Source organism: Clavelina lepadiformis, chromosome 2 (genome assembly GCF_947623445.1).
Source record: "Clavelina lepadiformis chromosome 2, kaClaLepa1.1, whole genome shotgun sequence".
NCBI classification, from domain to species: Eukaryota; Metazoa; Chordata; class Ascidiacea; order Aplousobranchia; family Clavelinidae; genus Clavelina; species Clavelina lepadiformis.
This window is the reverse complement of record NC_135241.1, coordinates 25,908,736-25,923,420: the sequence shown is the minus strand read 5'-3', so window position 1 is coordinate 25,923,420 and position 14,685 is coordinate 25,908,736.

Genomic DNA, 14,685 nt, shown 5'->3' with positions numbered 1-14,685 from the left:
TTTTATTTTGTGCTCGGGGGCGCCACATCATATGGTGTTTAAAATTAATTTTTAAAACTGATAATTTTTAACTCCTTTACTCCGAATTCCGAACTCCCGGATGTAGTTGCAAGCTGTTTAGAAATTTGCGATTAGATAAAGAAACGATAACACAACTTTTTAGAACAGTTTGAAAAGAAATATTTGGAACACATATGACTTAAGACATATATTTTTGATTGAATTTTTAAATTTCAACAAAAAACAAAAAATTAAACATTAAGTTATAATTAAAAGTTTAGTTAAAAATGTCAAAAAATTATTAACTTTATACACCAACAAATTAAATTTACTTTAAAATTTGTTTTACATTTCAATTAAAATCAATCTCAAGATCCAGACAACACTAAGTGCAATCGTGTACAGGAACACTTCTTCTTTTTATAATAAATCAACATTGTTTAGATGCTTATGAGCTGCTTATGCGTAATGCTCAATGCTTAATGAGTTCTTCTCTGCTTGTCCGGACCCGGCCTTTATACATGTATATACGGAGTCTTAAGAAAAAGTGAAATACCTGGATAGGACATAAAGTTTTTGCTCTATTTTATGGCCAAATTACTAAAGAGAAGCAATTGGTCGAAAAACAGATCAATCGCCTACACTTCGAGCAAGACCTATTAGTAAGACACTTATGACATCGCTTTGATAAAACGGTTTGAAGCCGGTTTTCCCTCCGACGCTGGGGCTGCTTTTCGAACCTCAGCTCTGACTCACGTCACGTGTATTCCTTTTCTGAGTATGAGCATCTATCTGATGACGCAGAACTACTGGCGAAACTGCAACTGGTAGATGACGTATGTGTGGGTTACTAATGTACGTGTAGGTATAACAGCGTAGGTTAAATACAACAGTATTATACACGGAAGTAGTCAGGTGCAAATATCGAATAACTTATGTCAAAACTAAAGCGCTAAGCAGCTAACTGACTTAACTGGTCAAGTTACAAATTCGTTGAAAAAGAAAGATAACAAAGATGTTAAAAACTTGGTAAAAATACTTGATTTAAATCTGTTGGCAGCATCTGTAGTAGCTTTTAGAAAAATTAAAGATTTTTTCGCAATTACTTATTTTCGTTTACTACTGATAATAAGTGTATATTTACCATGACGCAGGTGATGTAGTTAGGTGGCTATTCTAGATTATTAGAGTTTTAAACTAAATTTGTTGACGGTAAAGGACAGCAAACAACAACCTTATTGGTCGACCTTATATTGTACCAAACATTATATTATTATAATTACATTATTACATTATTATATTATATTATACCAACCTTATATTATACCAAACACAGACTTAAAGCTTATAAAACGGGAAATTATTTAAAAAGTAATTAACGTTGCATAAGGTGACACATCTACATATCGCCAACGCGGTGTTACATTCATTTTAATGTTACGTGGACAATAATGTTACCTATACAATATGTGAAAATACTTTATGTACAAATAAGGTATTAACAATAAAGTAACACACATTTTGAAGTAGCTTTAACGTTGCCATAGAAACCTGCAGAAGTGGACAGTCGGTACTTTGGAAATTTCGTAGGTAACGGTACCAGTTGTACTGGTAATTTTACCACTTTGTAAAAATTGTACCGACGGTTTCGATTTTCGGTACTATTTTTAAAAAGTAGTTCGGTACTTTGTCGGTACCGGTACTCTTTGGGTAAAATATGTTGCTGCAAATGCAATATTTGCCGCTAATACGCCCCCGGTAAAGGTTACTCCAGGTCAGAACATATGTGACGTTAATCTCTTGCAGTTTTACTTGACATTTCTATATTAAAAAAGATCAACAGATGCTAAAGTTAATATTAAGGATTAATTAACATGTAAGTTTGAAAACATACCTACTAAAATTTTATAATTATGAAGTGAAAAGTAAAGAGTACCGGGACCGATTGAAAGTTCTTGAAAAAAGTAATTCGGTACAGACATTCGGTACTTTTTTAAAGTACCGGCGGTACCGCTATCGGTACTATAGTACCGCGGTAGAGTAATTCGGTACTATAGAACCGCGGTACTGCCCACCTATGCATATCTGACAAAGTAAGTTCGTTAGTGCAACATTACGTTACAATTGTATTTACAATATTAGCTGCTCATGTGAATGCTGAAGCTATGTTTGCCCAGGAAGGTTTACCTTTAGGTCGTATCTATTTGATCAGCAAACATTATCCATCGCCTCAGCATTTAAACCGAAAGCAAATTGCCGGAAGTTGCTGGATTCTAAATAAGCCGTAAATGTTGAGAATACAGAGGAGCTAAATATTAAGATTGTTTTTCATTTTTAAAACAAAGATATGAAAGACAAAGTGCTTTATGTCGTTGCAGTTACTTTGATTGCTACCCTTTGTAAATAGGCAGTTTTGCAGGATTTTGCAAATGTAACAAATGTGACTACAATACATTTATTCTTGTTACTATATTTAGTCTGTGTTTGAGCAATAGTTTGAATTTTTGGCACCTCTTGAGTTATCGTTTGTGCATTTGTCTTATGTGGTTTATCAATTGGTTTGTTTGTTTGTTTTTAGTTCTCTTTACTCAAAAAGGGTTTGTTTTTTCAATATAATATGGTTGTTTTGTGTTTATTTGTTGTCCTGGAGCTTTGCGTTATTATAATTGGTTTCTTTAGCCGCGTGTAGCTGATGTGTTTGCTTTTAGTTTTACAGTAACGGGGTTTAACACAGTTAAAATTTGTTCTTGTCGGTTTTGTTGCGCGCACCAGTGGTACCGCCGGCTTCCCCCGCTAATTACAAAATTTTTTGTAATTTAAGGTTTTGAAGTAGTAGTTCGTTTTATTGCCGTGAGTGTTCATCTTTTTTGTGTATTGTTTTTAAATACACCAAGCAACACTCAAGTGTGTCTCTGGTGTGGGGGTTCACCGCAAAAGGAGCTGTTATTCCTGGTTTAAATTGCGTTTTACGTGATATAAATGCTGCATTGTCCTGATATTATAAAGGTTTCTGCGCAAATAATTTACAAGTTGACAAATACAAATACTTGCAAGAATGCCTTTTTTTGATGTTCGGCAAAGAATACCGTGGAATACGATGCACTTCATTGTATGTGTTTGTTGTGCTTCTGCCATATGTTGACCTGTTTTGTGGCCCTGCGGAGAACATGAAAGTCCATAATTGTCTTGTCTGAATGTTTGATCATGTCATGTCATTTCCTGACTGTCATGTCTGATTTTTGATTTCTATATTTCCAGCTGTCGCTTAACTCATAATTAAAATGCTTAGAAGTTACCCAACTAGTAATAACAACCAGTAACTCAGAATTTTACTAACCCAAGAGTTAACCGTTAAGTTAAGTACTGATACCGGCCGGCCGTTACGCCATTACCGGCCCTACTGATCATGTTCTAAAACATTTAAGAACAGAAAGATGGAGCAAACCTGATAGAAATACTTGAGTTAAATTTGTTGACAAAATCTGTAGGTGATTTTTGATAAAATAAGAACTTTCGCGTAGTTTGTCACTGGGCCTGGTAACAGTATTGTTCCAAGTACATGCCATAGGACACATAATCACCAGGACATTTAATCACGCGACACATAATCACTAGGACATTTTGGCATTTTGGTCTCCAAACGCTTTTTCAATGCCACCACCCGACATTGTGGACTTTCATACAGGGAATTGAAAAAGACCTTCAAATGCAACGAGCAACGTTTCTGCAAGGAGTTGCTGGTACTCAACCTTCTATTCCAATGCGGTACAAGGCACTGAAACTGCGCGTGCAAAACACAGTTGACCGTTATCTGTCAAGCGAGATTTTAGTTTATCTTCGTGCAGTTGCTCACATTTCCCATGGATGACATTGTTACCTAGTGTGTAGGGTTGCCTTATCTGCGCAGACAATGTTTAATCATTTTAACAATTTCTTTTCAGGTTTATATTTGTTTTTCGTGTGTAGACTGTAGACATGCAATTTTCGATACTGTAAATGTGTGATTAAATGTCGCGTGATTAAATGTCCTAGTGATTATGTGTCGTGTGATTAAATGTCGTAGTGATTATGTGTCGCGTGATTAAATGTCCTAGTGATTATGTGTCGCGTGATTAAGTTTCAGAGTGATTAAGTGTCGGTGATTAAGTGTCGCGTGATTATGTGTCACGTGATTAAGTGTCACCAAACCAGTTAAGTCAGTAGGTTAGTTTAGGTCAACGTGTTTTGTTTAGGCTTTGGTTTCATCAATATTTGAACATAGTCATTTTATTGTGAAATTTTACACATTTGTAGTAGTTTTAATGCGCTATGACATAAATGCATTGTCTGCTTATCGAATCAAATGCTGAAGCCGTGTTTGCACAAAAACATAAAAATGTAAGTCATACATTCGATCAAAACCATTATCACTTCAGAATTTAAAATGAGAAAAAGTTGCTAGCTGCTGCTTTTCATGAACGCAGTCACTGTTGAGTGTTGAAGTCTCATGGCGAGTAAAGTTAAATATTTATATAATAACTGTTGCATAGGGATGTGAAAGCACAAATTGTTAAGGTGCAGTTTTACGTTGATGATATCCTTCGCGAACAGATAGTTTTGTAGAGTATTACAACAATGTTATCAATCTATTCTGAAGTAGAAATTTGCACAAATTGTTTGCAAGTTCTAATGTTTGCTGCAACGCGCCCTGTGTATGTATTAATAAGCAAGGAAACCTGTCTGCTTTTAAATTCGTTATAATATGCTATTTTTATATTGTATCTGTCACATTTTACGTAAACGTAAATGGAACTTTGCCTGAGCATTTCATTAGTCAAAAGTACAAAGTAAAAGCTTTAAAAGTAAAATCATAACCAAATATTCAAACCAAACTTTTGCCTTTAAACTTTGATTTTAATGAAACATTGATTTGAAAGAATTGTGTAATCTTTTACGAATAATGATAGCATTTTGCAAGTGTAATAACTCTCCTACGGTCGCATGAATTATATATCTATCATCTTATGGTTTATTTGCAAAAGAAAGTGACTTATTTAAGTGTAAGTTGTTTCGTAGAAGATGATGTAAGTAAAGTATCACAAAATTGTTTAAGGACTAAGTTATAATCACTATTCAGTTGATCATTTCTCATCAGTTATTTAACGTTTTTCCTATTTATCCATCTTCATCAATTTAATTTAATAACCACACCAAATGTAATGTAAATAACGTAAGTAGGATGACCGCTGAGAACGTTTGAGTCGATTCACATTGTGGTGATTAACTACAGTTTGTTTTTTTTTACATTCGAAATGGTTTACTTCTCTTTTTCAAGGTTTTCAAATGTTTCAGAATAAAAGTCTCACCTAAAGCCGATAGGAAACTTTTCTCGTCCGACTTTTGCAATTGTGTATTCCATGTGTATTCCAAGATTTGTACTTAAGTCTACCTGTAACTGAGGGAAAGTTTATTACACTGGTCAACATCATTCACCGTTTAACACTTTATTTATAGCAAGCGAGCCACATAACTTTTTTGTAATCAAGTTATTATTTACAATCAAGTTATTATGCAATCAAGTTATTATGCAATCAAGTTATTATGCAATCAAGTTATTATTTTGCAGTGGGAGACACATTTATCACTAAACGCGAAAATAAAAAAAAAATTCAAAAGTTAATTGATAATTGCATGAAATATTTTCTGTTACCATACGGCAGTGTGTAGTAGTAGTAGACACATCTTTGGTGTTTGAGAGACAATTACAAAAGTATTAACTTATTGTCAAATTGCTGTTGATACGCGTTAAATAAGTTTTATTTCTAAAAACAATTAAATTTGTTTCAACAAAAACACAATGAAGTTGAAGATTGAAAGGTTTGCAATTATTCTACTGGTTGTGAAAGGTAAATATATTTTTCAAATATTGTACAAATCAAGTATTTTCGTAGTTTTTTACTAATTTGTTTTTGAGTTAAAAGTTGTTATCAGATTTGTCTTCCGTTTGTCAGGAAAATGTTTAAGAATCTTTCATTTCAAAGGAACGTCGGTAGTTTAATATTCGTAGGTAGTTGCTTACCATTAGTTTATTTAGGAGCAGCAGCAACCACAACAGTCAGCACTGATCCTCCAAACAATCCATTGGCAACTGGTTTCACCAATCTCATTGTAACTGCACAGTTCCCAACACCAACTGATTTTGGTGATTCATGTTCTTGGTTCTATGGAGGAGAGCTGGGCAGTAGACGTGGTACTATTTACTCAACACTTGGTGGCTGTGACCCTTCACCTTCAAATGTAAATCGCAGCGTCACTTGCATAATTGATGCATCATATCAAACAATAACAACACTGACAATCACTCAACCACTTGTTGCTGGGGATATAAATATTGAAGTGAGATGCTTAGTTGCAACCAACACACCAGCTCCTATTATTAGATCAGTACAAGGTAATTATATACAAAGCTTACGAACAGTTAATATAACTGCTTAAGAAATTCATGGAGCAAAATTTACATATAGGTTAATATGAAAAAAACAAATAAAAATAAACAATTTAAATAACTCTGAAAACATACCAGTGCAAAAAAATTACATGTTTAGTGAGACCAGCATTCAAAAGTATTTTTTCAGGTTTTAAGTAATACGTTATTACAATAAACCGAACACGTGTTCTAATTTGCTAAAATTACTATATGGCACTGAAATATGAGCAACTACATTTGTTTTATTTGGAATTATGGAAGGTTTATGACTACAATTTAAATTTTCTTTTCAGATTGTCCATTATCTCTTCCCCATGGTGTTATGATTACGTCATCATCTCAAACATACCAAGCCACTGGAATGTTCAGTTGCCCGACAGGAGATTTATTTTACTCGAATGGAACTGCACTGCTATCTGGTGATACAACTTGCTTGGCAAATGCAAAATGGAATGGTCAAAAAAATTTACAATGTAAGTAGCACTGTATAGAAAACTTTAAGTTTGATGCTTTACTATGAAGCATACAAAGGCAATTGTTGGTTAACAATTGTATAATATGAAATTAAACAATTGTTGGTTTTTTACAGTTTCTGTTTTAACACAAAACCGAAACTTATAACTTATAAAACTTTTTCGAAAAGAATTTAATTTTCAGAATTCTTAATTATATGTTGCCTAACTGCGTATTACGTTTATTTATGGCATCTGGTACATCGTTTATGCGCTTAACTTCAGTTGGATCACAAGCGCACAACAACTTTACCTCTATTCTGCCCAAGCCTGGCTGCAATGCAAGAATTATTAACGATAGAAAGTTGAAATTTTAGCACTTCTTATGAAATGGTTGCGTTTTTAAAAATAGTGTCTGTAATGTTGCTAGAACTGATATTTTAAGTATTTGTATCAAGAAATTTTTTGAGTTTTTGGATTTGTGATCTAATGAAATTTTTGTGCTATGAAGAAAAATCAAACAATAACATCAACTATGTTACTTTTCCTCCCGCATTGACCGTATTTATTTGGAAAACCATCGTAAAACCTTTTGATATTTCCCAAACTAAAACGTTCAGTACGACAATATGACAGAAAGAGTCTTAAAAATTAAAGTACGGTTTGCTTCAAATAATCCATATATTGGTATCTATAGTATTTACATTACTTACATACAGCGTCGGAAACCCTTGTTTTGCTTTTGTTTTATAATAAAGTAGGTATTTTTGCTCACAAGTTATAAGGTTATATGTTTTTGAGTGGCTGCAAAATTTCACATGTTTTAAACCAAAATGTAGCCTAAACTAGCTTTGTGTTGTTTCCATATACTTGGGCAACTTCTTTTGGTTAAACAACATTTGCAATCTTATCATAATCAAGCAAAATACAATCTGTGACATAAAAATAAAAGAATTATCTTTAGTTGTTTGAAGCTAACCAAGAAACAGAACTAACAAATGCAAATAACGTAATGTCATGTAAATTTTGTAACAAATGTAAATCGCTGAAATAACAAAACCTCTTCTGATGTTATGGCCATTACGAAATAATCCTAACATGAAGAAGATGTCAGGGAAGCAGATTACATGCCTGACAATCAAGTCGAATGGCGGCGATTCAAAAAAATATTTTGAAAATTTGCATACCCTTGCTTAGATGAAGGTAAATATCAAAACTTAACACAAAAGAGAGTTAGAAAGAAATCGCAAGTTAAGCTTCGATAGTTTCTTAAAATTGTGCAAGAATGACCTCGGCAGCCTTTGTAATTTGTTTGGCATAAGCCCACAAAAATGATTTCAAGTCAGAGAGGTATCATATTCTATAAACATATGGTCAAGACAGATAAAGATAGAGTAGCATTTAAGTTTTACTTAAATAAAAACATGTTCTTTTTTCACTTGCTTAGCTATAGGCAGATTATATCAGACGTATGAAAATTTTTCTTTGTGCTGATATTACTATCAAACACATACGCTTTAATTGCACAAAACCACGTACAACAAACAAAAGCATGGAATTTTGTTTCCATTTAGGTGCATCAGCCACTACTAAAATCAGCGCTGCTCCCCCAAACAATCCATTGGCAACTGGTTTCAACAATCTCATTGTAACTGCTCAGTTTCCAACACCAACTGCTTTTGGTGATTCGTGTTCTTGGAAATATGGAGGAGAGCTGGGCAGTGAAATTGGCAATTTTTACTCAGGATTACTTGGTGGATGTGACCCTTCACCTTCAAATGTAAATCGCAGCGTCACTTGCATTGAACAAATAATTGATGGAACAAATCACATAATAACAACACTGACAATCACTCAACCACTTGTTGCTGGAGATATAAATATTGAAGTGAGATGTATTATAGCAACCAACACACCAGGTCCTATCACTAGAACAGTGCAAGGTAAATTTGTAGATTGTTTTAAACATAAAAAGTATTAGACTTACTGTCTACATTCTTCCAACATTGTGCCTTTAAACTAGGGTTACCATATTTGATAATGCACAATCCCTGACAAATTTACCTCAGTTGCTCTGACCAACTTTAATAAAAAGGTTTGAAAAGAGGTGGCAACCTAGAAAAACTTGGACTAAATTTAGTTTATTTAATGCGCATCGATTCTTTGATTTCTCGCTTCATTAAGTCTTTGAAATTTAGTTCCACAATTTGTCTGCGAAAAAAAAAGAAATTTGTTAAAACCAATACAGTGAAGCTCATTAACTGTAACCTAAAGATACTCGTTACTGAATTCCAAAATTACTCGTTCGTGATTTCCAAAATTACTCGTTTGTGAATTATAAATTATTTTAACAAAATATTTCATGAAATAAATGTGCTCGGGACTACCCTATGCAAAAACGCCAGGCTTTGTTCATTGACTTCTTCAGCCTAACCATCGAAAATATTGGTTTCGTTTATAAAACATTTCCAGTGGACTCCAGACCAGATTAACCTTTGCACCGGTTACAAACGCCGAACGTTTACTCTAATTTCATGCAAAATAAGACCTTTAGCCAAATCAAGTAATGCTGCTATAAATTACAGGAATGTGCATAAACATAAACTGATATATACCCGTGAAACCGTCGAGAAGTCAATTCACTTGCTAGGAGCCCAGTATTTCAAATAATAACATTGAAAATTTTACGAATTACGTTCAAGATTCTCAGACTATAATAGTTAATTGCGTTGACTTTCAAATTTGAATCATCTGGGATCAATTCAAATGAGCTCTACCTAATTCCATGTTTCATGCATCTTTATCAACTAAACTTAAGTTATATAAACTTGGTAAATGGAATACTATATCACTATAGATTTTAAAGCACAAAATAAGTTATTTATTGTTATTATAAGGTAAGTCGATTTACAAAAATTTTGCAGCACTTAAGCTACACAACATGCTTAAGTTTAACTATGAGTAAGTTTTAATAAAGTGCTTTGCACAAAGTGAGCAAATCGCATCCAAAGATCTTATTCTAATTGTTTGTTCAGCAAAGTTTTTTCAAGAAACGTGGTACGATTTTGCATTTCGAGATATTTACGTTTTTGTTGTCTTGGTAATATATAGAATATTGTATTTATAAGAAATGTTTGTATTTAAAGCTTTACTGCTCATTATTTAAGTGTTACTTATTGAAACATTTTCTTTTCAAACATGAACACTAAACCGTTAAAAACATACTGCATTTTACAGATTGTCCATCGTCTTTTCCCCATGGCGTTGTGATTACGTCATCATCTCCAACATACCAAGCCAGTGGAATGTTCAGTTGCCCGACAGGAGATTTGTTTTACTCTAATGGCACTGCACTGCCATCTGGTGACACAGTATGTCTAGTCAATACAGAATGGAAGGGACAAGAAAATTTACAATGTTGGAAAGGTTATTATTTCTGTTTGATATGCTAAATCATTTTCACCCGCCAAAACTTGTAAAATGAATTTTTTAGTTACAAAACTTGTTTTTTGTTTAGCTTCCGACGCTTCAATAACTAGAAATTTGATCGTTCCTGAAGGAGACTTTATAAGCCTGACATGCAATTATGATGATACCATTATTCCTAAAGCAACGTCTTCGATTATTTATTTTGATAAAATTGGATATTTAATAACAAAAGTAAATTATATGAAAACTTACTCTGTTCGTATATAGCAAGACATTTTAGTTTGACGAATTTTAGTAATTTTAGTTCGACTAACTAAGAAAAATATGATTGCCACTCCCGAATTAGACATTTAGATTTAACTTCAAGAGTAAATTCCAGATTGCTGCAACGAGTTGATGCTTGCGCAGTTTTTGTGATTTCTGCATTTTGATGTAATTATCTAGGATGAAATGTTTCACCTCAAACTAGAAAAGGAAGACAACATGAAACCCATATCATGTCAAGTTGTGACTCCATATACGCAGATTTATAATGACACCGGACGATCCAGTGTAGAGCATGTTAACGTACAATGTAAGATATACATTTTACGCAAAACATATCGTGGTTGTGGTTATTGGTGTGTTTAGTTTTTGTGAAATAACAATTTTCATATTTTGAAAGTTAAAAAATAAAATGCAAACTTGTTAAAAAAATAGTTCCAAATTTTTATTCTCAAACATTAAAGACAGTTTCAAAATTTATTCCTTCTTAGATGGTCCTTACCAAGTTGTAAACATTTCTTGTAGTTGGACAATTGATACAACAGAAGTTTGTGACATTTTGTTTTTTTCAAACCCAGAAATGAAGTTTGTTTCTTTGTCAGTAAATGGTTGGTTTTTGGCTGTTAGTTTTATTTTTATTGCTCGTGGAAACAACTGTAAATATTATCGTTAATTTAAAGGACCCATGACAACATTATTGGGTATTTGATAGTTTATGTTGTTTATGTGATATTTGTTTATTAAGTGTTGTTGTTAAGTTTGAAGAATCAGTCACATATGACATATCAATTATGCAGATAAAGCGGTCTCTAATGATGGAAAAGATACTGTCTTCAGCAACGGCTATGAACACCACTATTTGTATACAAGGAATCAGGTAACCACGTAATAACCAGGTAACAATCAAACCACGCAATACTATACTATCCTACGCAATATATACCAAACTATTTATCATCAGGGTGGAAATTTTTGAAATGTTCCAAATGCTAAAGCGATGCACGAAACTTAGTTAAAAATGAACTTTACAGGTGACATCCAGTGATGAGGGAATTTACAAGCTTACTTTGAGCCACCTCCTTCCACCATACAACTACTCAATAGAGTTTGACATCACTGTTGTCAACATCGATCAACCTCCAACTCCAGATAACACAGGAGCAATTGCTGGAGGAACTGTTGCCGCTGTTGCTCTCATCTGCATTACAGTTGTGGTCGCACTTTATATTACAACAAGGCAACCAACAAACAAACGAAAAAAGTAACACAACTTACCTTAAAAGAATGATTATGTTTGTAATTATAAACTATGCTTAGTTGAATAAAATTTGATAATTTTATTGAATAATATTAATTGCTATTGATCTATAAGCCTGCAGGATTTGAAATTCAAATCAAAATGCAAATTTTTCAGTTCACGTTTCTTAAGTTTGTTTCATTCTTGTAAGGTACATCCAGGATGTCACATGTCACATCACCCGAAATAAGTGAGTCAGATAATTTTAACATTATAATAAGATAATAAAATCATACTTCAGCAAATAGCAATCTCGGAAATACTTTTACTTCAGTGTCACCGTATGCAGTATCTCGTTCATGAAATTGACTTTTCTTTCTATTTTTCTGTTTTAGCAAACGAGGCGTACGATGAGTTTGACAATACAACACAAAGCAATGCAAAGGTAACTATGGGATTGGGTCAATTCAATCACATTTGATGTTTCTTAGTTTAGCGCAAAATTTAAATGCGGATTTCTCTTCAGAGTCAAGGAAAAAATGAAGCTTATGAAGACATAGAGAAGCTTGAGGAAGGTCAGTAAAGGAAACTATCTTAAAATACGTTTAACTTGTTTAACAGCATTTTAAAAAAATGTGCTGCTTAAGTGTCTGCCTAAACGAGTTATAAGTGTTTGAATACAGTATTCATCGATGTTTACAAATTAAATTTAGTTTAAATTTATAAATCTATAAATTTCATACTTTAATTTTCTTCATAATTTAAGAAAATAGCCAGATATCTAGAAATAAGAAGTTGAAATGAGCACTGTTGTTTGTTGTAAGTCAATTAAGAAATTAAGCTAGAAAACAATTTTTTAAAGCGAGCATTTAAATGATTTCAGGCAACGATGGTTACTTGAAGGTTAATGTTGATCAATGGCAAGCTTCAGTAAGCGATAAAAATAATTAAATTTTTTTTGTTTATTTTGCAATGTTTTGGTTTAAAAGTTAAATCCAAAACGTGAAGTTAAACTTATTTGTTAAAAACATTTTTTTGACAACTTATTGCAAAAGAGAATGTATAATGGTTTTACACTTAATATTTGATATATAGCACACACACTATACCCACTTTACAAAAAGCTTAAAAATTTTTGTGTTTCGTAATACCAGGCGTCATTAATATCTACACTTTTAGACGTCAAATTATGAAAACCCAAGTGGAGGACAAAACTATGAACCCATCCAAGGCCCATATGGAAACGAAATCTAAACCTGCAATGGCAAAATATTTTAAGATTTCCTGTCTTTATGACATGACACAAACGTAGTTCGAAAAAAAAAGAACTTTTATTGTTAGAACCGATATAACTTATTTGGACATGAACTACATCCACACAGTTTATATTCTTTAACCGTATATTTTTCAGGTTTGCTGTGTATGATCAGTTCTAAAAGAACTTTGCCATGATGATTACAATCAAATTTTAATATTTGTTTCTTCATTATAATTCATTTCAATTATAGCAACATTGTATGGTTGTTGTTGTATTGCATTATAACATAATTATATTTTAGTTTATGATTTACTGCGGTTGACTTTTCTGCTTTCTGTTTTAATCATAAAAAAGTTTAATTGTTTATCTTTATGTACATAGCATTGCAAAAATCCGGTCAAGTTGCTTTTCTAAGATTTTTCTAGAACAAATTGCAATGAGCTACCTCGAACATTGTGAGCATTAAGTTCCACTATTTTGTCAACTTATTAAGGCAGTTTAAATCAATAAACAAATCAGGAGCAACTCACTTTAAATAATTTACTTAGCTAAGTTATGAATTATTTCTCTGCTGTCGAAAAATATAACTTTTTCAGAACGAAGCTTGAAAAACAACAACAAATTTAAATGTTAGAAATCTAAATACGCACAGCTACATCAATTATGGTTTTTTGATGAACTTAACTAGTCTGTTGCCCACAACTGGTTTTGTCATTAAAATTCTGTTTACTGCAGGAACACGAAAATTTGCATTTCCGTATCAATCTGAAACAAAAAAGTTCGAAAAGTTGTATTCGTTTCAAAGAGTACAAAACTTCAAGATTTTAACGGCGTTGTGTACGGTAACGGCACATTAAAACTGAAAAATAAATCGATTCAAGCTGGCTGATTCCTATAGAAAGTTGTTTGTTCTTCCCAGATAGCAAACAGAATGAACGTCAACTACATTTATACTTCAATGTTCAGTAGTTCACGGAACCACAAATGACCTTCTCGGTAACGCATCATGTGTAATGTGCACAAACCAACATGACATTGTTTGAAACATAACATGCAAATTCACGCAAAAGTAAAATTACATTAAAGAAAAATGTCCAAGTTTATCAAAGAATTTAAATAATTTTGGGCTGTGGAGTATTTTTGTGGTGTTTCACGCCACAAAATAAATGTTACTATAATTTGTTTGACCATACTGGAGATAGTGCTATTACAACTTACATGAAATCACCACCAATATCAAATAAGACTATACTCTATAACTAATACACGTTTGCTGATGTTGATCGCTTAAAGATGTATTTTGATGCAAAATTAAATGGCAAATGTAAAATTGTTGTGTTGCATTTGATTCCAAGCAGGTGACCAGAAAATAAAAGGAAAACATTATACTTGAAAATACTAAAATATTTTCTGTCAGCTGCATAAACACAACAACTAGAAACCTTACTATGTTACATTGAACTTGCCAAGTGGTTGTTGTTAAATACACTACTTTGTATTAATACAGATCACATTTTTGAAATAAAATTCCATCAGTTACTAACATTAAATTAAACATTAAATCTATTACACTCACACA